This window comes from Alligator mississippiensis, chromosome 1, assembly GCF_030867095.1.
Source record: "Alligator mississippiensis isolate rAllMis1 chromosome 1, rAllMis1, whole genome shotgun sequence".
Classification (NCBI taxonomy): Eukaryota; Metazoa; Chordata; order Crocodylia; family Alligatoridae; genus Alligator; species Alligator mississippiensis.
Window position 1 is genome coordinate 468,470,392 of NC_081824.1, and position 20,995 is coordinate 468,491,386.

At 49.7% G+C, this 20,995-nt stretch overlaps 2 long non-coding RNA genes across 2 annotated transcripts in view; one reads left to right on the forward strand and one right to left on the reverse strand.

Moving 5' to 3' along the window:
* LOC106739383 (uncharacterized) overlaps positions 1 to 20,995 on the forward strand; it is an 82,245-nt gene that overhangs the window by 28,074 nt on the left and 33,176 nt on the right. The gene's annotated exons all lie outside the window — the stretch shown is intronic.
* Positions 1 to 20,995, reverse strand: part of LOC109281108 (uncharacterized) — a 33,750-nt gene that overhangs the window by 2,672 nt on the left and 10,083 nt on the right. Inside the window, exon 2 of the long non-coding RNA XR_009459995.1 lies at positions 14,421 to 14,698. This is a non-coding gene — a long non-coding RNA (uncharacterized LOC109281108). The remainder of the gene's footprint in view (positions 1 to 14,420; positions 14,699 to 20,995) is intronic.

Here is a 20,995-nt window from a genome sequence, read left to right on the forward strand (position 1 = left end):
GCTCTCCACCACTCATCCAGGCTATGGGGCCAAATTAGTAGAGCACCGCTAGTCTAGAAGATCAGGTAGGGTATAGGGCACTCTGCGCCCTTCTTCGGGTTTCTGCTACCATGCAGAAAGGAAGGCCAGAGTGACTGGGGGGGTGGAAGAAGACGGGTTGATTTTTGGGAAGGGTTGTCCTTGCTTTGGTTACTTCCCTTGCTCCCTGAGACTGCTTTAAGATCGTGTCCCATGACACCTTAATGCAAATCATCCTGGCAAAGGAGCAGGGGACCAGGACTGCTGTTTTTGCACTCTTGTCCCTGGGTATGGGGTCAGGCTCCCTCTTGCTAGCTTGCTCTCCGGCCCTGTGACTCTGCCACTCCTTACTGCTCCAGGAAGAGGGGTGGAGAGAGCCCCTGCCAAACTGGTAGTATGCTGGGCAGGGCATGCTCCTGGGAGTGGGACTGAGCCCAGGACTTTCACTAAACCAACACATGCAGGTGATTCCCACCCTTCCTCTGGAGGCCGAGCGAGTCACCTGTGTGGGAGGACTGGCTGGAGCCATATCTTCAGCACTGACGTACCCTGCTTTGCAGCGGGGCCACATAGCACTGCCTCTCAGCATGCAGACGTGGCCTCAGGTCCCCAGTTTAGGCAGGGGTCTTGGACCACAAACCTAGTCTCACAAAGGCACCTGGCAGCTATTGAAATCTGGGGGATCCCAGGAAAACCTGTCTTTTCAGCATATCCTGTTGGTTGGCTTGCATGTCTCCTGGCTCAGTGTGCTTCCTGTTGGGGATCCAACTCCTAAATCCCCAGCTCTTTCCATTTCTTAAAGCCAGGCACCTCTCCCGGAGGTTGGGGAGTTTCACTCCTGCAAACCGATGCCCTCGGGAGGGCTCAGTGTGGTCACCCCAAGTCCCTTTGGGAACCCTGACCTTAGTCCCTCGGTATCTATTCCTGTCTGTATAATGGGGAGAATAGCATTTCCCTCGTATGCAGGGGGTGATGTGGAGACAGGAAAGCTCTTGCATCCTCTTGTAATGGTGCCTGTCTAAGCACCGGGGATAGACTGCTTGTGTTTCAGAGGGAATATCTGCATGTCTGAGGGCCTCTGAAGGCTTCTCATGCCAAGCATAGGGCAAGGGGCTGAAGGTAAAGGGATGCAACAGAGGGAGGGTCGCTTATTAGCAGCAGGTCTTCACTCCTGAGCTCTAGACTGCATAGCTTGCCAAGAAAGCAGGAGCTGCTTTGGCTGAAAGTTTTAAAATTGGACTAGGAGGAGCCCTCTCTGAGAGCAATCTCGCCTTGACTAGACTGCACTGCATCCCTCCCAACTCTAATTTCTCCTAATTGTTCTATTAATAAAGGTGACCCAATAGGCTTCTTTCATCCCTGCATTTTAATGGTTTGAATGGCTTGGCTGGCTATAACATACTGCTGCCAGTAGATGGCAAGAATCAGCTAACTTCCAAAGCAAGCTGGCAGTATGAGTGCCAAATTCTGGCTTTTGCTGAGATGTATCCAAGGCCCTGAGATTTTTATATATATATATATATATCATGTTTTTCCACCTGAAGCCTTTCAGAGTAAATCTTCTTTGCTCAACAGAAAGTCTAAGAAATTTTCTATGTCTATTGTGTAAGTTATGTTGGTTAAGTGTGTGTGGGCATGCATGTGTGCAGGCAGGGTACAAAAATCACACCCTGATCACCATAGTTAATCTAGCAAATCTCTTGCTTAGCTTTTGGTAGTATAAATTGTGCCTATCCTTTAGCAGCTTCTCTACCAGGGGATTAAGAGTGCAGGTACATGACACGTTTCCCATTGGAGTAGCTTACACTGGTATAAGGCTCTGTACAACCTGGGACAAAGTTACTCCTCGGGAAGAAGGGAGGGGTACTTAAACAGTAGTGCAGATTACTCTAGTGCATCTGATTGTGTGTCTGCTCTCCAAGCTGGTTTCATCCTGCAGTAGTCATTTGCTTAATATGGACACCAGTTCCTATGCCACTTAGTGGCCGGGGCTGTAATAGTGACTATTGATGGCCACTAGCTTGGGGCATTGAGTTGTGTGTCCTCTTCTTACTATTGAGTAACCTTATCATGGAGTAAAATGTGGTGCACGTGACTCTGTAGTGGTTGTGCAGAGTGTCCGCACCCTTTGTCAGTACAGTTAGAGGAACACGGCATTGAAGCCTCCTGTGTCAGCGAGTCCCCTACTGTCAAAGGTGCGTCCTATTGTCCCATACAGAGACTTACCAAAGTTCATCCTAGAGTCAGTTCTGCGGGTTGAGATGGTTTTACTAATCGTCCCCACTGCTCTGGTTGGGGGGCTGGTCTCAACTCTCCTTGCTCTCTTGACTACAAAACCTACCTTCCAGCCTAAAAGTGTTCGTGGTTAATTTATACCCATTTGTTCTTGTGCCAGTGGTGCCCATGAACTTGAATAGCTTGTCTCTCTGGTGTTTTCCTCTCGGATGTATTTATAGACAGCAATCAGATCCCTTTTCAGCCTGGGCTTTGCTAGACTAATCAAGCCACGTCTCCTCTTGTACGATATAAACTATCCTTTCCTTGGTCACCCTAGTAGCTTTTCGCCGCACCTGTTCAGGTTCAAATTAGCTTTATGTGGACAAAACGTTTTTGTAGTACAGACTAGTTCTTAGACACGGGTCCAGACCTTACAGCTCAGATCCCAGCTCTGAGGATGCTGAAATCTATATCGAAGCGTAATGTTTTGACCCCCATCTTTTGCTCTAGGGCTTTTAATGAGTGTTAGTCACTGAAATTATGTTTCCATGTCCTGCTGTGCTAAAGAAGGTATAGAGTTTGGGAGGATCAGCCCAGGAGGCCCATGGAGAAGGTGCCACCCTAGTCCCCTTCCATCTTGCACATTAATTTTAGGCAGCTCGGGGAGCGCTTACCCCCTGGATTGTCTATACATTAAGATGTGTAAACTAGTTTTAAGCACCCTTTAGGCATCCTAAAGTTAAGCCACTCCAGGGCAGGTTTATCTCTGATCTGTGTTATCCAGCTTGGGTTCCATGAATATGTGGCCACTTCCTAGAGACAAACCACTCAAGTTTCGGTCCTTCAGCATCCCAGGATGCAATATCCCCTCCCCTGACCTTCCTCTTCTGTGTGGACATGTCACAGCTGTAGCTTCTAGACAGGCCACTATTCCCCAGCCCTTTAGTGGCAAGTCACAGCTGTGGAAGTCAGGGACAGTCGGAGAAGGGCTTTAGCCTGAATGTTGTAACTATTGTTCGATTGAACACTAACAGAGATCAAAATCTGAGAGGCTTCAAGTGCAACGTATAACAAGGCCCTTGGTGACAAGAGCTGACTATAAGCAGTGACTTCCACATGTCCCATTGCTTGCTCCAGTGCTCAAGAGGAAGGAAGCTGTCTGCAGGATGAATGCAACAGGGAGGGACATGCACATTGCACAAGCCGCTACTGGGCTGGGGGTTCCCAAAGGAGGTTGCTTTGGCAGCATTGTTGGTTCCTCTTCCCTGGGCAGTGGCGATTGCCCCAATACTATGCTGAATGCCTCCTATGTGGTCGTATTGGAGGCAGTAGCAAAGATCTCCTGGATACAAATTGTATTTCTCTGATAACTGAGTAGTACCTTGGTGGGGATTGAGGCCGCCCCATGCTGTGCACAACTCTGGTGCAGAGACTTGGAATCTAAGGGTGTGGGGAAAGACACTTAATGGACACAGCAAATGAGGGGGTTGTGAGGCCAAAGGAAAGTGAAGTGGTCATGACCAGGGAAATAAGCGGCACTCGGCTGCCATGGAGGCATCTGGGTCTAGTAGACCAAATGTGTGGCTGAGATCCTTGAATTTACATTCTCTTTCCAGCTCTGCTGTTGGCTTATGTGGCCTCTGGCCAGTCATTTAAACCTTTCTGCCTTCATTTCCCTGTCTGGGACAACTCATACAGTTACTGGCATCTCTGAGATGTGGTGAGGACTTGTTAGCTAACGTGTGGTGCAGTCATTAAAGCAATTAGTATCTGTCTTACTGTGCAAATGGACCTGTCCTGGCTTTTATGTTGGCATGGCTGTCCCAGTCATGGTTGGCATCACCGTCCTGGTTTTGTGCTGGATGGCTTTAAGAAGTTGCGTTTCCATCGGAAATTTCCTGTGTCATTTGGGGTCTCCAGTGGCTCTGTTTCCCAAGGCCCAGAGACCAGCTTGGTAGACAAGTGACTGTTGGTTAAGAGCAAATGCTACAATCGGTAAGACGTAAACCAGAATAGCCTGAGCACAAAGGATTTTCACTATGAGTTGCAAACATGGATCCTCAGTAGATCCATCATGTACCTGGGACAATGCAAGTCCAAATGAACGTAGGTCTTTCTGTATTCTCACATGAACCCACCACCCTTGGCTGTGTGGGTCCCTGTCGTAGCGAACTCATGGATGCCACCTGTGTTGAGATCATGTCTGGTCTCGTGTCCTCAAGCAGTCATGCATAATGAAAGGATCCAAACCTGTGCTTATGCCCACAAAACTATGCTGCTTCTCAGCCGGGTCAAGCTGGCTGTGTGGGTAGTAGATGCTCTCTGAGCAAGCGATCTTCTCTTGTAGGGGGCAAATGAGGGCGGATGTGCTAGAAGGGTTTTTTTGTTTTTGTTTTGTTTTTTGTTTTTTTTTATAATATATTTCATGTTCCGAGTCAAATTATCTAATCTGTTCCAAATCGTATCAATTGACCAGAACTCAATCGTTCCAAAAACTATATAGATTGAGCAGGCAGAACGCAATGGTTTTAAACACCATGTACAGCGCTACAACTGGTGAGCATCCTCCATCCCAGACATCACCCTGGGACTTCAGATGCTCCAAAATCCATTGGTGGGCATCCTACGTGCAGGCCCAAACCTGAAGGTTTTGGGGTTCGGATGCCCCCAGATACTATAGGCAAGCATCATCCATCCCAGGCTCTTTAGTCCAGGACTTCAGATACTTCCTACACTCATTCTTAGCCCAAAAGAGTCCAAGAAACGATGTGCTACATGGTGCTCTGGTTGCAGGTATCTTATTAGGATGGGCTGAGTGTTTTCTCTAGCAGCCGAAGACAGTTCTCTCCCTGGTTTTGCACGTACTGCCCCGGTTGTGGTTATTCAGTGTCAGCAGCGGTCTCAGTGGCAGCCTGTGTTTCTTTCCTGAATAGTCTTTCAAGTGGTGTTTGAGCCCTAGGAGAAAAGAAGGCCACACAGGCCAGAGTGCAGGAAGCTCGCTGTCAGGATCCCAGCATGCTATAACAAGCCCATGGGCTGCAGGGAAGGTACAGGCAATTGCTACATAAGAAAATAAGACCAGACTCATGATTCATCACTTCCCCAAACCATCTTCTCCCCATTGAGAGCTCCCAGTACTGAAATGCATGGTAGGTTCAGCTATTAGAAAGCCTCCCAATACTTGCGCATGATGCACAACCCCTATGTTCCAGCCTGCTGTTCGTGACAACCAACAGGACGCGAGTGCTTCAAAAGCAACTACAAGCTCTTCCCCTTGCTAAATTCAGGTTCAGAAGGAATTTTTCCTCTAGGTCAGACCCAAAAATGGAACAGGCTTCCAAGGGAGGCGGTGTTGTCCCCTTCCTTGGGTATATTCAAAATGAGATTGGACAGACACCTGGCTAGGGTCATCTGACCCCAGCGCTCTTTCCTGCCCAGGGTAGGGAGTCGGACTCGATGATCTAATAGGTCCCTTCCAACCCTAATAACTACGAAACTATGAAAAAGACTGAGTTTTTGCTTTCCAACAGCAATGTGGAGCCTGCTCCTTTTCCTAGGATGCTCTGAGCACATATCACGCAGTGGCAGTACCCTTGTCTACCATGCAAAACCCATTGCATGCTGTAGACTGTTCATAGGATCATAGGAAAGTAGACCTGGAAGGGACTGGCAATGTCTAGTCCACCCCCTGCTCAAGGCAGGATGATCCCTGACCAAGCCATCTCAGTCAAGTGTCTTGTCTAACCTGCTCTCGAACATTTTCCAAGGATGGAGACTCCACAGCTTCTCTAGACAGCCTATTCCAATGTTTGACCACCCTCAGAGTCAGCAGGTTTCTCCTAATCTCCAGCCTAAATTTTCTCTGCTGCAGCTTGAGGCCAATGTTTCTAGTCATGTCCCCAGCAGCCATAGAGAAAAGCCCATCTCCTTCTTCCCTCGAAAAATAACTCCAAATTTTGTAGTCAATCGGTTATAGATGAGTAATATAGCTACATTAATGTATTTATATTGTAAACAGCAATTGTATGGATTTGGAAGGACTTCTTTGAGGTGACTTTGCTGGACTTTTTGAAGGGCTCTTGGCTGGAGTCTTCTCAGGAGTCTCGGCTGCAGGTTTTTCTGGAGTCTGGTCTGCTTTCTTAAAGGAAATGTCCAAGGAGGTTTGGACAGATGCTCTCCAGGGAGATGAGCGACACAGTGAAGTGGCTTGCTGGCATGGCATTGCATCAGATCAAGCGTTATAAGTCAAAACTGATGCCAGAAAGTCGAAACATGGTGTGAATTTATAAACGTTGTAAGTGTGAAATGTTGTAACTTGAAACGCTGTAAGTCGAGGACTGCTTGTATTGCACCTTGTAGCTGGCTGAAGGTTTGAAGTGCTGATTCTGGAAGATTTCTAGGGTAAACTGTTGTCTATAAGGACAGGAGACTGTGCTTAATGGCCCAAGAGGCTCCTTTCATAGAAACATAGAAAATGCGGGTTGAAGGGACCTCAGGAGGTCACATCTAGTCCAACCCCCTGCTCAAAACAGGACCATCTCCAACTAGATCATCCCAACCAAACCTTTGTCTAGCCGGGTTTTCAAGTTGTAAGTGTAAGTTGCCCCAGTACTGAGGGCAACTCTGGATGTGGAGGGGAGTCCCGATGCCCAATTCCCCTCTGACCCGCTCCATGAAACCCTGGTGACTCAGTACAGGGGTTGGGAGTGTAAGTTGCCCCTGTACTGAGTCACCAGGGTTTCATGGAGCGGGTCAGAGGGGAATTGGGCATCGGGACTCCCCTCCACATCCAGAGAAGAGCAGCTTAAGCTGCTCCATCTCCTGCCAGCTCATTGCAAGCTTCTGGTTCCTGGTAAGCTGCAAAGCGGAGGTCTCGACTGTACTCAGCTTGGGAACTCCTGACTCAGGGTAAATGCACCCATCTGCTGTGAACATATGCAGCCATGATTATCCTTTCAGTGCTGCTGGGTCAGGCTGGTACTCCTGCACGTGCTCCGAGGGCTCGGAGGCTCATCTTTACCTGTTCTGCCTGAATGAACCAGAGAAGTGCATTGGCCAAGGGGCTTAGGGGGCTTTATGGACAAAGTTAACTCCTGTTGGGGCCTCACAGCACATGCATTGGCAGGAGTTGGGGCAAAAAGGAGGGATTCTTGCTTCAAGGCATGAACTGCCCAGCAGCTGGGTCAGAAAATCCCTGTGATTGTGGAGATAGGTGCAGCGTGGAGTGAAAATCATGCCTTTCTCTCAAACGTGAGGCAGGGGACCAGCCTGGAGAGATCTATTCCAGTGGGGCCATTCTTATGGCCTCTGCAGCAGGAAAGCTTTATGGCTTCTCACTAGAAGCAGGCAAAGGAGGAGGAGCTCTGCTTCTTTCCCTTCATGCCATTCAGGAATGAAAAAGTCCCATTAAATCGCCCAGTTCATCATGCATCTCGGAGCGGCAACTGAATCCCATGCACTGGACAGCTCATCATCAAAGACAAGATGCGATGCGTAGGTGTAACAGTCGGAAGGAATAAAGGGAAGGGAGGAGGGAAAGTGTGATAAGAGCAAGTGTTTACCAAAACGAGCTTTACACCTCACTTAAAACGCCTACTAGCCACCTAGCTGTACTTCATCAGTTGGCAGCCAGCCATAGGCATGATGGTAGATGTCAGACTTGAGCAGGGATTTAAAAATAGTGCCCTGTTCTGCCTTGAAGGATGCTTTGGAGGATAATGTCCCTCTCTTCCCAGGGCCACATTGGTGCTCTCTTCAGTGCCGCTCTGCCATGTATAGAGGACAAATAGGTGACACAGGAGTAGTTTAAAGATGGGGCATTGATGCTGGAGAACGATGCAAGAAAATCCAATAAGGGGAGGGTGAAGTTAAGGAGGAGCAGAAGGCCTATATGTGCAGCAAAGGGAGCCCAGGGAGGGCATTACAGGTCAGGAAAGATGGTGTCCTGAGTGGGCTTGAAAGGAGTTGTGGTGAGGTCGGGGAGGCCTCAGCTGACCACTTCCTGCCTTTAGGCTGTAAGCGCTTTGAACAGAATGGGGTCTAGGCCATGGTCATTTGATTGGGTCTTCACTGTGGTGGGCCATAGAAAGACGTGGTAAGCTTTTGGAGCTAGGGACTGTCTCTTAAGATCTAAGTCACCAAGGCAAAGTTGGGAGAAAAGGAGTATCCCGTTTTGCACACAGAGGAAAGACCATGTCTCTACAGCCTCTGCGCTATACCTTTGACCCTCCTTGAAGCATGTGCCCCACTGCTGCATTCAGGTTCTGGAGCCGAGGCAGTGCAGCCGGCCTGGAGCAGCCAGGAGTGCATGTCCCAGAGCCACATCAGGCTCTCTCAGGCATGCATCTTGGTACCAGCCAGCAGCCCCCATAAGCTGCCCTTGGTTTTGGGACCAGGCTTGTGCTGAGCTGGAAGGAGTGGGTGGGATGAGCGGCTCGGAAATGTTTCCAGGTGTGGCGTGGAGGCAGGATTCACCTGGCCCGAGTGACTTGCCGAAGGTTGCAAGAGTCTGTAGCAAAGCCTGCCCCTGACCTCCCAGATCCAAGTCAGTGCTTTAACCACAAGAGCCTCCCTATTTAAGGCCCCATCTGCCCATGGACGGATGTCCATGTTGAGCCGGTGCTGAGAAATGAGGTTCGAGTCTTGCTTGGCTATCCAGCTTTACAGCAGGGCATTTGGGAAGCTAGGTGAGCCATCTCCCCTTTGCGCACTAGCACGGGATTAGCAATGGAAGGTGAAAGGCCAACTATGACCGTTACTATTTCTATAGCTGAGTTGCTTCTCGCCAGATGGTGTTTACGTGGTGTTTAACAGTGGTACCTGGCACCACTGGAGCAGCGGACAGTGCAGGCTGGCATTGGGCTTGGTACATGTAGGCTTGCACACAATACTAGCTAGCATCTTGATGCTTGCTGCAGTCACGCTCGGAGCTGCTGCTCTGAGCCAAAGTCTCCAACCTAGAGGCTTCCTTGGGAGGGTTTTCTGTGTTGCTCCAACGTGCATAGCTCAGTAAACAGCTCCTGTAGGGGATTTGTTTTGATGGTGTCTGCTTTGGACTAAAACCAACATTTCTGGCGAGTTAGATGTCTCCTGGACTCTGTAGCTGCTCTGAGAACCTGACAAGAATGAAAACCAGTGAATAGAGGTCCGGCAGCACTAGATCGCTCCTAGCATCCCAGATGTTCCTAAAATCCTGGCACAATTCCCTCTGGCTTAGGTTTGGTGACTATGACTTGGATAAGAAATGTTCCCTCTGCAATGACTCAAGCTGGGGTGGGCAATTATTTGGGCCCGAGGGACACTTCGGGAGTTTGGGCAAGTTGTTGCAGGCTAGGTCAGCACCCACCTCCTCCTTCCAGGTCTACACCCCCTCCCCACCTCCTAATGGCTCACTAAAGTTGTGGCTCTGCTCTGCATGGGGCTGGGTGGCTGGGATGGGGCTGCGGGTGGACAGGGAGCAGGATCCTGGAGTAAGATGGGTAGGCAGGGCCAAGGCCAAGGCTGGGATTGTGGGGCCGTGACAGCGTGGGGATGGGGCCGGGGGCAAAGCCACAATCTGCTCCCCGCATGGGATCGTGGGGCCAGGGCCAGGGTCCAGGGCAGAGCTGTGATCCACTCCCCGCACGTCCCTGCCTGCAGAACCGCTGCCCATCGTAGCAACATGCGGGGAGTGCATCATGGTGCTGTCACCACCCCATGGTCCCAGCCCTGCCCTCCTGTCCTGCTGCCCACGGCCCCATCCATCTGCGCACCTGAGCGTACCCTCCTCGCACAGGTTGCACCCCTAGCGGTGCCCGAGCAGCGGGAAGGAGCTGCTGCCACTGGGGCTCCCGGGAAGTGAGTCCAGCTGCCACTCCACCCCAATCTTGCTGCATGCCTGGGGGTGGCAGGACCAGCGCCATGCACCACGGCCCAAGCTGCCCCTGCACCTGGGTTGCGCAGGACCAAGTGACTTGCTGCAGGACAGACTAAATCCTTTGGCCAGCTGAATCTGGCCCATGGGCCATATTTTGCCCACCTCTGGACTAAAGTCTGCAAGGTTTGGTTCAGTCTGTCCTCCATGGGGTCCCTGAGGTCCCTGCAGAGTAAGAGATCAGGCATGTCTGGCCAACTCATCGGACCAGGACAAGCAGAGGTGAGGTAGCAGTGGATGAAATTGTGGGCCTGATTCTGTTACTCTGTTCCTGAGCACGGGGTAGGGATGGAGGCAGATAGGTTTGAGGCCAGCATCCTACTTGCTGTATTTTGGGACTGTGCAGCTGCCCCATCTCTCCACTGGTTTTAATTAGAGCTGCCTTGAGAGACCACTTCTAATGCAGTGCTTTCCAGACATGCTCCAGTCCTCCCTCTTAGGTAGGGGGTGGAGAGCAGGTTCAGGGTAAGTGCTATGCACCTGCTGGGGAGTTCCCTTGGGGGTCCACGTCCATCCTCTTCATATAGTCAGACCTGTTTTTGGTTGGCTCGGTGCAGCGGAGAATCCCAGTCCTGCGAGCCCAAGCTGCGTGCACGGAGCGGGTGACTGATTCTGCTTCCATTGGATCCGTTACAAAACTCTGACTTCCCTGGGAGCAAGGTCAGGCCTTAAACTTGGGAAATGTCTTGGCCTCCTGACGGGACTCTTCTGGCTGTAAAGAGCCACAGTGCAGAGCCGCTAGAGTTTCTCAGGCATTTAGTACTGCCTGTCTGCTGAGACCCAGCAAATCAGCAGTGTAAGTTGGCAAGTCTCTGGGTGCATGTACGTACTCCCCTAATAGTGACATACAGCTGCTCTGAGCTAGCCAGAGTGAATTAATGAGGAATTAAAGCCTCTAGTCCTTGCCCATCTATAATGCCTTGGCATGATTTACCAGCCAGCACAGGGTCCCTGAGGAGCAATATCTCAGCAGATGGGGAGCTCTGTCTAGGAAGGATCAGCAGCAGGGTTTGCTGGGAGTTGATGGCTCCCAAGGAAGCTGAGTGTTACACTTTACAGCAAAGATTTATTCCAGGCCTGGAATTAATAAGACACAGAGACAGGAGAAGATGGCTATGCACCAGGGCCTGAATGGTGATGTGGCCTCCAGGATCCTATCTGGGAAGGCCAATTGAGGGCTAGGGGCAGACATTACACACAAACTGGTTTAAGTGATCAGAAACTCATTTAAACCTGTAACAGAGCCAATGTTCAGTGCACGTAGACCAGTCTGAAAATGGCTGAGATAAACCTGTTTGAATCACACTTACCTGATTTGGGCCGAACTGGTTTATGCAATGTCTGTCCCAGACCTAGGAGACAGGTAGGACACAGCTACCCCTGCCTTCATCCTTTCATAGCCAAACCAGTTATCAGCACACAAGCAGCACAAACCAGATGCACTTCAGGCTGGCTCTTGAGCACCCTGCCAGCTCCTATGGGACTGGTCTAGGCCTTACAGAGCCTACAGGACCCCTCGAGTTTGTGCTAAACCTGGGCATATAAGCAGGGCTCAGGACTTTGAATCTGTCAGGGCCGCGTGGTACGTGCTACTGTATTTAAAAGAAGACCGTCAACGTTAGTGATCGACTTGGAACTCATTGCCTTAATCCATCACCAGGATGGCTACGCCCAAGCAATCTGAAATGGTGAATCCTCTCTCCCAGGTCATGGGACTGAGAAACCAGCCAATATTGGGTCTTTGCTTTTCTGCCTTGGGCTTGAGTCTTTAGGGTTCATGGTTTTTAGACTTCTCTCCCCGATGGGGAGGATTAGACAGTTCCACGTACTCCCACTTTTAAAAGGAGATCCTTCTGTCATCGGCTGGCTCGGGGAGCATTTAAGAGACATGATCGCCTCTTGGAGAAACTGGCCAATTTTCGCCTTGGGTCCTCCACGATCCACTGGCTGGAAAATTGGCTCCGTGGTCAGACCCAGAGGGTAGTAATTGATGGAAGTCACTCATCGTGGTGTCCTGTGACCAGTGGGGTCCCCCAGGGCTCTGTCCTTGGACCCATACTGTTCAACATCTTCATTAATGATGTGGACTCTGGAGTCAGAAGCAGACTGGCCAAGTTTGCCGATGACACCAAACTTTGGGGCAAAGCATCCACACCAGGAGACAGGCGGATGATCCAGGCTGACCTGGACAGGCTCAGCAAGTGGGCGGATGAGAATCTGATGGTGTTCAACGCCGATAAATGCAAAGTTCTCCACCTGGGGAAGAAAAACCCGCAGCATCCTTATAGGCTCGGCAGTGCTGTGTTGGTTAGCACTATGGAAGAAAGAGACTTGGGGGTCATCATTGACCACAAGATGAACATGAGCCTGCAATGCGATGCTGCGGCTAGCAAAGCGACCAAAACGCTGGCTTGCATCCATAGATGCTTCTCAAGCAAATCCCGGGACGTCATTCTCCCCCTGTACTCGGCCTTAGTGAGGCTACAGCTGGAGTACTGCGTCCAGTTTTGGGCTCCACAATTCAAAAAGGATGTGGAGAAGCTTGAGAGAGTCCAGAGAAGAGCCACGCGCATGATCAGAGGTCAGGGAAGCAGACCCTACGATGACAGGCTGAGAGCCCTGGGGCTCTTTAGCCTGGAAAAGCGCAGGCTCAGGGGTGATCTGATGGCCACCTACAAGTTTATCAGGGGTGACCACCAGTATCTGGGGGAACGTTTGTTCACCAGAGCGCCCCAAGGGATGACGAGGACGAATGGTCACAAACTACTACAAGATCGTTTCAGGCTGGACATAAGGAAGAATTTCTTTACTGTCCGAGCCCCCAAGGTCTGGAACAGCCTGCCACCGGAGGTGGTTCAAGTGCCTTCATTGAACACCTTCAAGAGCAAACTGGATGCTTATCTTACTGGGATCCTGTGACCCCAGCTGACTTCCGGCCCTTTGGGCAGGGGGCTGGACTCGATGATCTGCCGAGGTCCCTTCCAGCCCTAATGTCTATGAAATCTATGAAAAACATCAGGACAGTGATTCACAAGGCAGACTCATCCTGGACCAAACTACTGGTGACATCAATGTAAGCTGTTACTACAGACTGGTTCTTTTCTCTCCTTTCATGCGTACTGTGCTGAGCAGTGAAATAGTTAACAATAATGACATAGTCACTGGGCATCTAAAAGGGGCAGTTTAGGCCTTTCAGAGCTATTGATTCATACTGTATGCAGACTCAGACACAGCTGGATCAATGATACCCATCTTCACGCCTCAACCATGACAGCAAGAGACTTTAGAAGCCTCCGTTAACGCAACTCAAAACACTAACTAGATGTAATAATCTGGTGATTTTTATATATACAATATAATGAGTCTACAGGCCAGATTTTGTCACTGAGCTGCACTTGAATCATTTCACAGACTCCAGTAGAGACGTACCAGGATAACAACTGGTCCAGCGTGTTTTGATGCTAAAATGTTATGCTTCTCAGATAGAGCCTTTCCCAGTCTCCGGTCCCTGAAAGTTTTTACTTAACAAAAGACTAGGTTCAGTTGAGTCCTCAGTGCTTTGTTTTAATGTAACATGAGTCATGTGGCTTATGATTTGAGGATGGGAACTGGGAGACCTGGGCTTCTTACCTGGTTTTTGTGTAGGATCTTTGGCAAGTCACCTCTTTGCCAGGTCTTATTTTCCTTGATCCAGGGGATCATCATTTTGGCTCTCAGAAGTGTTTTAAAGTATAATTTGCTCATGCTTTGGTGATGCAGAGACTGACGCAAACTGAGAAGGTATCTCACTTATCTATGGGGATTGTGTGACTGTCTCCCTCTTCAGTTGTGCGTGGTACCTGCTTGAATGTCTGGGGTTAAAAAAAGGAGGCTGTGAAAGTGTTGGAGTGACCCATCAGGAGAGCTACACAAAGTTAGATTCCCTCCATGTGATGTCTGTGGGTTTTAACTCTGTACCAGATTGCTTCACAGTCATGGCTTGCAAGTTGTCAGAGACCGGAGACAGGATTCCTGAAGCCAGCAGCTTGCCTAGTCATGTCTCAAGTGCATGCCTGTCTTGGGAGCTGTTGCTACCTCCACACACAGATGACTGTAGGTATAAAGCAAACGTTTCCTGCTCAAGGATAGACCCACTTCCCCTCGCCGATCAAGCAATGTACAGCATTCACACAAAAAAATGACACGGCAGCATTCATAGCATCCTCACACACCAGCTTTGGATCTGTCCCACCCCCATTCATTTCTCCATTCAAGATGGACCCCAGAAATGCACCTGAGCTTCAGTGAGAACAAGGTGGTCAGGCCAACACAGCATCCACAGTCGTGGTGCTCCGCAGAGGTCCCTGAAGTTGGAAAAAGGCCAATGTTGTGCTCATCTTCAAGAAGGGGAGGAGGGAGGACCTGGGCAACTATAGGCCAATCAACTTAACTTCAATCCAAGGGCAAATGCTGGAAAAATTCATCAAGGAGTCTATGTGCGATACGCTCTTCATCGTGGGCAGGTCTTGTCTTGCCAACCTCATCTCCTTCTATGACCAGGTAACTTGCCACCTGAATAAGATGGAGAAGGTTGACATTAAATATCTAGACTTCCAAAAGGCCTTTGATCTGGTATCCCATGATGTTCTCATGAAAAAGTTAGGGGATTGTGGGCTTAACTGCTTGATGGTTAGGTGGGTAGGAAGCTGGCTGCAAGGTAGGACCCAGAGAGTCCTAATGAATGGACCTGTGTTGTCCTGGTGAGAAGTGGCCAGTGGTGTCCCTCAGAGGTCCAGTGCTTTTCAACATCTTTATCAATGATTTGGGTATGGGGGTGAAGAGCCAAGTTTGTGGATGACACCAAGCTATGGGGGAGCGTGGTCATGCTTAAAGATAGGCTGCCGATCCGGTGGACCTGGACAGGCTGGAGAGTTGGGCGGGTCAAAAGCAGATGAAGTTCAACACTGAGAAGTATGAAGTGCTCCATCTAGGGACAAACAACCCCCAACACACTTACAGGCTTGGTGGCACCAGTTTGACCAGCACCACTGGTAATAATAGACTAGAGTATGAATATGAGCTGTCAATGTGATGCTGTAACCGGTAGGGCAAACAATACTCTGGCATGCATCAATCGATGCATCTCATGTACAACCAAGGAAGTGATTCCTCCACTTTACCTAGCATTGGTGAGACCGCCAGTTCTGGGAGCCACGCTTCAACAAGGACGTGGAAAAGCTCGAGAGAGGCCAGAGACTTGCAAGGCAGACTATGTGAGGAGAGGCTAAGGGACTTGGGCCTCTTCAGTCTAAAAAAGAGAAGGCTGAGAGGGGACTTGGTAGCAGCTTACTGCTACATCAGGGGAATACAGCAAGAGCTCGGTGAACAACTGTTCATCAGGGCACCCTTGGGGAAAGCCAGGAGTAATGGCCACAAACTCTTGGAAGACCGTTTCAGGTTCAACTCTAGGAAAAACATCACAGTAAGAGTGCTCAGACTGTGAAATAAGCCCCCTCCAAGGGTGGTGCAATCGCCTACCCTGGAAGTTGTCAAGAGGGGACTGGGCAGTCACTTTGCTGGGGTCACTTGACCCCAGTTGTCTTTTCCTTCCTAGTGCAGGGGGGCTGAACCCGATGATCTTGTGAGGTCTCTTCCAGCCCCTAACAACCTATGAATCCAGCTCTTACAGGATGAGGGTAGCAAGCCTGAGAAACCCAGCAAAAGCCACGGGTGCATGCAAATCCCAATAGCAAGAGCCAACCGCGTGTCATGCCTGATGCAATTTTGAACATCTCGGAGGAGCATCTCTCCTAGGTGCAGCTTGATTGATGGGGAGAGCCGCCTCTGCGGTTTGACCTCTGATATAGAGGGGAATGCAAAGGAGACGCGGGATCTGTTTCTGGATCTGCTCCGTGTGTCATGTGTGACCAAATTGCCAGGAGAAGAGAAGCAGGAATTTTATGTCTATGGAACGGTTTTGAGTGACAGATGCATTAATTAATGTCACTTATTTGCTGATGGCACAAATGGGGACAGAGGTGACAAAGGGGGCTCACCACAAATTAATTTGGCAGCTATTAAGAAAGCCTCGGAGCCACGGCATTGCCCTGCCCCATCCCTGGCCCCTTCAGGGAGGGAGTCTGAGTTTTCACCGGCTGCCTGGGTTGTGCAGGGGTGGAGTACAGAAGCAAGCCCAGCTCTTCCTTGGATGTTTCTATCCCTTCCCCCTCCCCTGCCACTCATTTAGGTTTCCAGCCTCCTGCAGCAATAAGATATATAGTGTCTCAGCCTTGGAGGCATCATTTTGGGGGGAATGGGGGGTGGGGGGTCTACTGCAGGAGGTGGTCGGTATTGTGTTCAGCCCTTGTAGCTTCTTTTACGAAGCTGTTATGTAAGCACTCCAGGAGCCTGACCTTGTAAAGGGGTTAGCATTGCCGATCTACCTGCGACACAAGCCAAGGTAGCTTTCTAACGAGACCCGTGCCACACAAGACTGTAATTATACACCCATTATAAATGAACAGTTTCATGCTCCTGCATGCTCTTCAGACAGCGAGCGAGTCGCAATGCACACAGCACGCTTCATTTCCTCGTACGGCATCGCCCCAGCTTTAAGCACAGGGGTCCTCACTTGGATGCAGCAACGTATTTTCTCTGCCTGCCACCCCCACCTCGTCCCCACCACTGTCTCTGCATCCTATAAAAGGAAAGGCTTATGCTGTCGCTGCTGCAGATTTAGACCTGTGTGACCATGAGATTTACTGAAGCAAACACAGTCAGCTGATGTATCTCTGCACACTCAGTAAAGGAATTATTTTTCCGCTGACAATCAATCCATGTCTACACAGGGGAAGGGGGAAGAGAGACGGAGAGAAATGGCTTGCTTTTCATATTTGGTGAATGAAAACCACTCCAGCCAGGTTTTCTGCAGACAAGGGACATTGTCTCTGCAAGGGACTGTGGTGTACCTGAAGCGGGGGGGAGGTCAGGGAGGCAGTCATCCCAGAAAGCTCCCTTTGTGTCTGTTATGAGTTTCTTCAGCAGGCACGAAATGAAAGCCCTATAAATCAAGCAGCCCAGAGGAATAGTCAGTGGAGGGAGGTGTTGTCATAATGCTGCCACCAGGAAGGGATCTTACAGTTTGAAATGTTTTGGCCCCAAAGGACACTTGTCATATACTGTTGTAAGCAAGGGCTGCTTCATGCATGCTGAAATGCAGCCACTTCTAGGGTGGAATCCAGTAGCTGGCAACACTGCATGAAAGTCTGGGTTGGGAAATGGAGACTTTCTTTATTGTAGGAGATCTATAAACAGATCTCAGGTCTGCAAAATGCAATGAGCTAAATAAATGACTCTCCCTGTGCCTGAAGAAGGGTGTTTGTACCCGAAAGCTTGCAAAGAACAATTTTGCCTACTATTTAGTGGGTCTAATCAAAGAGATCGCATTTCCCCAAAGAACCTTGTCTGCCTATGATCGAAATGGTGCATTTAAAATGTGTAACTTGTCTTAAGATGTGCAGAAGGTACAAAAGGGGAATCTGAGGCTTGTGGCCAGGTACTACTGGGGTTCCTTAAGGACCCGGCTTGGGATCAAACTTGTTTAGTGTTGTCCTTGATCACCTTGACACACAGTGTAGGAGTATGCTGCTAGACTACGTGGGTGACACACAGCTGGGAGGCATTAAGAATACACCAGGGAATCAAGATGTCATACGGGAAGAACAGGTTGACCTTGAGGACTGAAGCAATAACAGTAGGGTAGCAGTCAAGAATACAGAGTGCCAGGCCGTGCACACCGGGAGCAAGAACGAGTATGTCTGCTTCAGCCAGGAGCTCATCAGTCGGAAATGACTCGGGAAGAGAAGGATCTGGGTGTACGAGAGTCCCCGGATGGCTGTGAGCTGGTAACATAGTGCAGTTGTGAAACTGCATAGAGGTGTTTGCAGAGATGGACACGTGTTGGTGGCATTTGTGCGAGGCACTGGTGAGGCTTTGCACTGTTGTGCACTTCTGGTCTCCCATGTGCAAAAAGGATTCATTCAAGCGGAGCAGGTGAAGAGAAGGGCTCCGAGGATGATCGTGGCAATGAAGAGCTCATCTTCGGAGAGGAGGTTCAAAGGACACAGTACCACAGCAGGGGGTGCCAAAAGGAAGCAACTCGACAACTTCTTCATGCATGCCAAATCCTCAAGGATCTTAGGAAGTTATTTGCCCTTCGTTGCTGTAGTAGTCAGGCTCCTCACAACCTGCAAGTGTTTGCCCCACAATGTTTCTGTGAAGTGTGCTGCTACATTCATTGCATTAAGGCCTGGCTCCTCAAAGTTATTAAGGTGCCCAGCTCCCAATGCTCCTAAAGACCTTCAGAGGAGCTGAGCCCAAGTAGGTTTCTCATGCTCCCACCGGGGGTCTGACAGAGCAGCACTAAGACCCAGGTTTTCCTAGTGGCCTACATGGACCCCCCTCAGATCTCTGGTCCTGGGCTGCCGCCACCAGGGACTCTCCCTTCAGGAGTAACTTCTGCCTTTAAAAAATCTGTTTGAAGCAGCAACCTCTGCATGTGGCACCAGATTCATCCCTGGTGCAGGTAAACTTGAATTGGCCATTACCTCTGGTATTAATTTGGCCTAGAAGAGTCAGCCTCTGGACCTGCTCCTGGGGGACTCTTCTTGAGCAACTCAGCGCTCAGCTTCCTATTGCTGACCCTGTCACTTAAATCACCTGTCCACCATATTATAAGTGTATGTGCATATGAACAATCCAGGTGTGGTGGATTTGGGTCAAGAAAGCCCATGGTGGAAAGCTCTTGTAAGCTTTCTCCTTAACCACAGGCCCAGGTACCCTGACTGCCATTCTGGTATTGGAAATCCCTGGAGCGGATTCTGTGGACATTTTCCACTGGAGTGGCTTCACAGGTGCTAGCAGCAGTGATAGGAGTGCTAGTATAGACGTAGTGCTGGGGTTTCTGCTATTGCAATGTCTAATCCAGCTCGGAGAAGGTTTGGCTGCCCGATGCCATTCTGCAGCCTCACTTCTATCATTGCAGTTGCATCGGCAGTGCAACAGTACAAGACAGCCTGACTCTGAATTGGGTTGTCTCTCGCGATCTCTTGGGTGTTGCCAGGAGCTGGGGCAGAAGGCAGACTTAATTTGCTCCTAGCTGGCCCTGCTTGCCTGAGTGGGCTTGGCTGCCAGTGGCCCAATTACTGCCAGCTGTCCCCAGTTGGTGGCATGCGTGTGGCTACCTGCGTTTTAGCAGCAGCCCCTTCACTGCCTAGGAGGCTATTCAAAAGGACAGAGGCCGCTCTGGCTAGCCTTGGGCTGATGACTCCTTGATCTTAGGTTCCTGTTGATTTCTGACTTTAATTGGGATCCCTGCTTCCCTGGCCTTGTCTACTCTGGATCCTCTAGGGTCAAGCCTCCACTGACTACCTCCCCGCTGTATCCCTGATTGGCATGTCCTCTCAGCTGTAGGCACTTCTGACACTGAGATGAACAGGAGCCCAGATCTTGGACCTAATTCCAGATCAAGTCCTAAACTTCTCATCTCAGCAATGGGCCAAATAAACACCAGATCTGTACAGTCCTGTTCCTTGCATAGGATGATTTGGGTAGGGATGAGCCTGCCTCAGGAAGCAGGTTGGACTAGATGACCTCTGGAGGACTCTTCCAGCCCGACTTCTCTACGATTCTCTGATTTATGAGTCAAAGGTTCAAATTGGGTAGTGCAGCTACATCTGAGATTAACTCTCACCAAATACAAGCTTTTGACTCTATTGCCTTTTAGTTTACCAAAACCATGCATGAATAAGTTCATTTCCCCCCGTAGTTTCAGTTCATGTTGGCTGAGGGTCACTGGCATTTGTGTGTGGCTGTTTTGTTTGGTTTTGATCTATTTTTGAGAAGCATGTTCTGGTGCTTGAGTTCAAATGAACTCAGAAACCCGAACTTGAAGGCATTTCCAGTTAAGCTAGGGAAATATTAATGCCATTGCAGAATGCCTGGGTGAAGCCTCATCTGGAATAGTGTGTACACTTCTGCTCACGTTCAGGAAAGATGAACTTCTGCTGAAGCCGGTCCACGAAAGGGCAATTAGGATGTTCAAGGGAATGGAGAGCCTGTAGTAGGGATGGAGACTATGCGTGTAGTGTAGCAAAATGAGGGTTAAGAGGAGAAATGATTGCTATCAAGATACCAGAGGTAAACAACAGGAAGGGGAAGGGTTATTTAAGCTAATGAACAGTGTTGGCATAAAATCAAATGGCTATAAGTTGGCCATGAATAAACATAGGCTGGAAATGAAGTTTCAGATAGAGAAATGAAGTCTGGAAGAGCGCTCTAGTAGGAGTCGAGTGAGGGCAAGAAACCTGGCTGGGTTTAAGAAGGGTGCAATCAGTTTATTAACAGGATTTGGTGATCTGGCTGGGTTCTGGGGTCTGCGATCCAGGACAGCACTTCTGAGACCGTGACCCTAAGTGAAACTCAGCCCAAACTTCAGTTTTCTCATCTGTGGGCCTGGTGAAAGCCTGGAATGGCAACATAAAGCCATAAATCAATCTAGGTTTCCTAAAGCTGGGGGTAATCTGATGGGGAAAGCTGAATGGTGGCTTGAGCTGGCAATACAGCTACGCTCAACTAGGCCCTGGCTTCCAGGTGCTTTGAAGTTTGATGCGAACACCGTAGCTAACTCAGCCTGGGTACTGTGCCTTCTGGATGGGGATGACTCATAAATGTGTTGAATGGAGAACCTCTGACATCGGGTTGTGGACCTAGTGCAGAGCTGGATCTCTCTCTCTCTTACCTGTGGTCCCTGCTTAAACTTTCTTAGTCTTCCAGCTCCATGCAATAGCTAGCTGTGAGAGATGCCGTCTC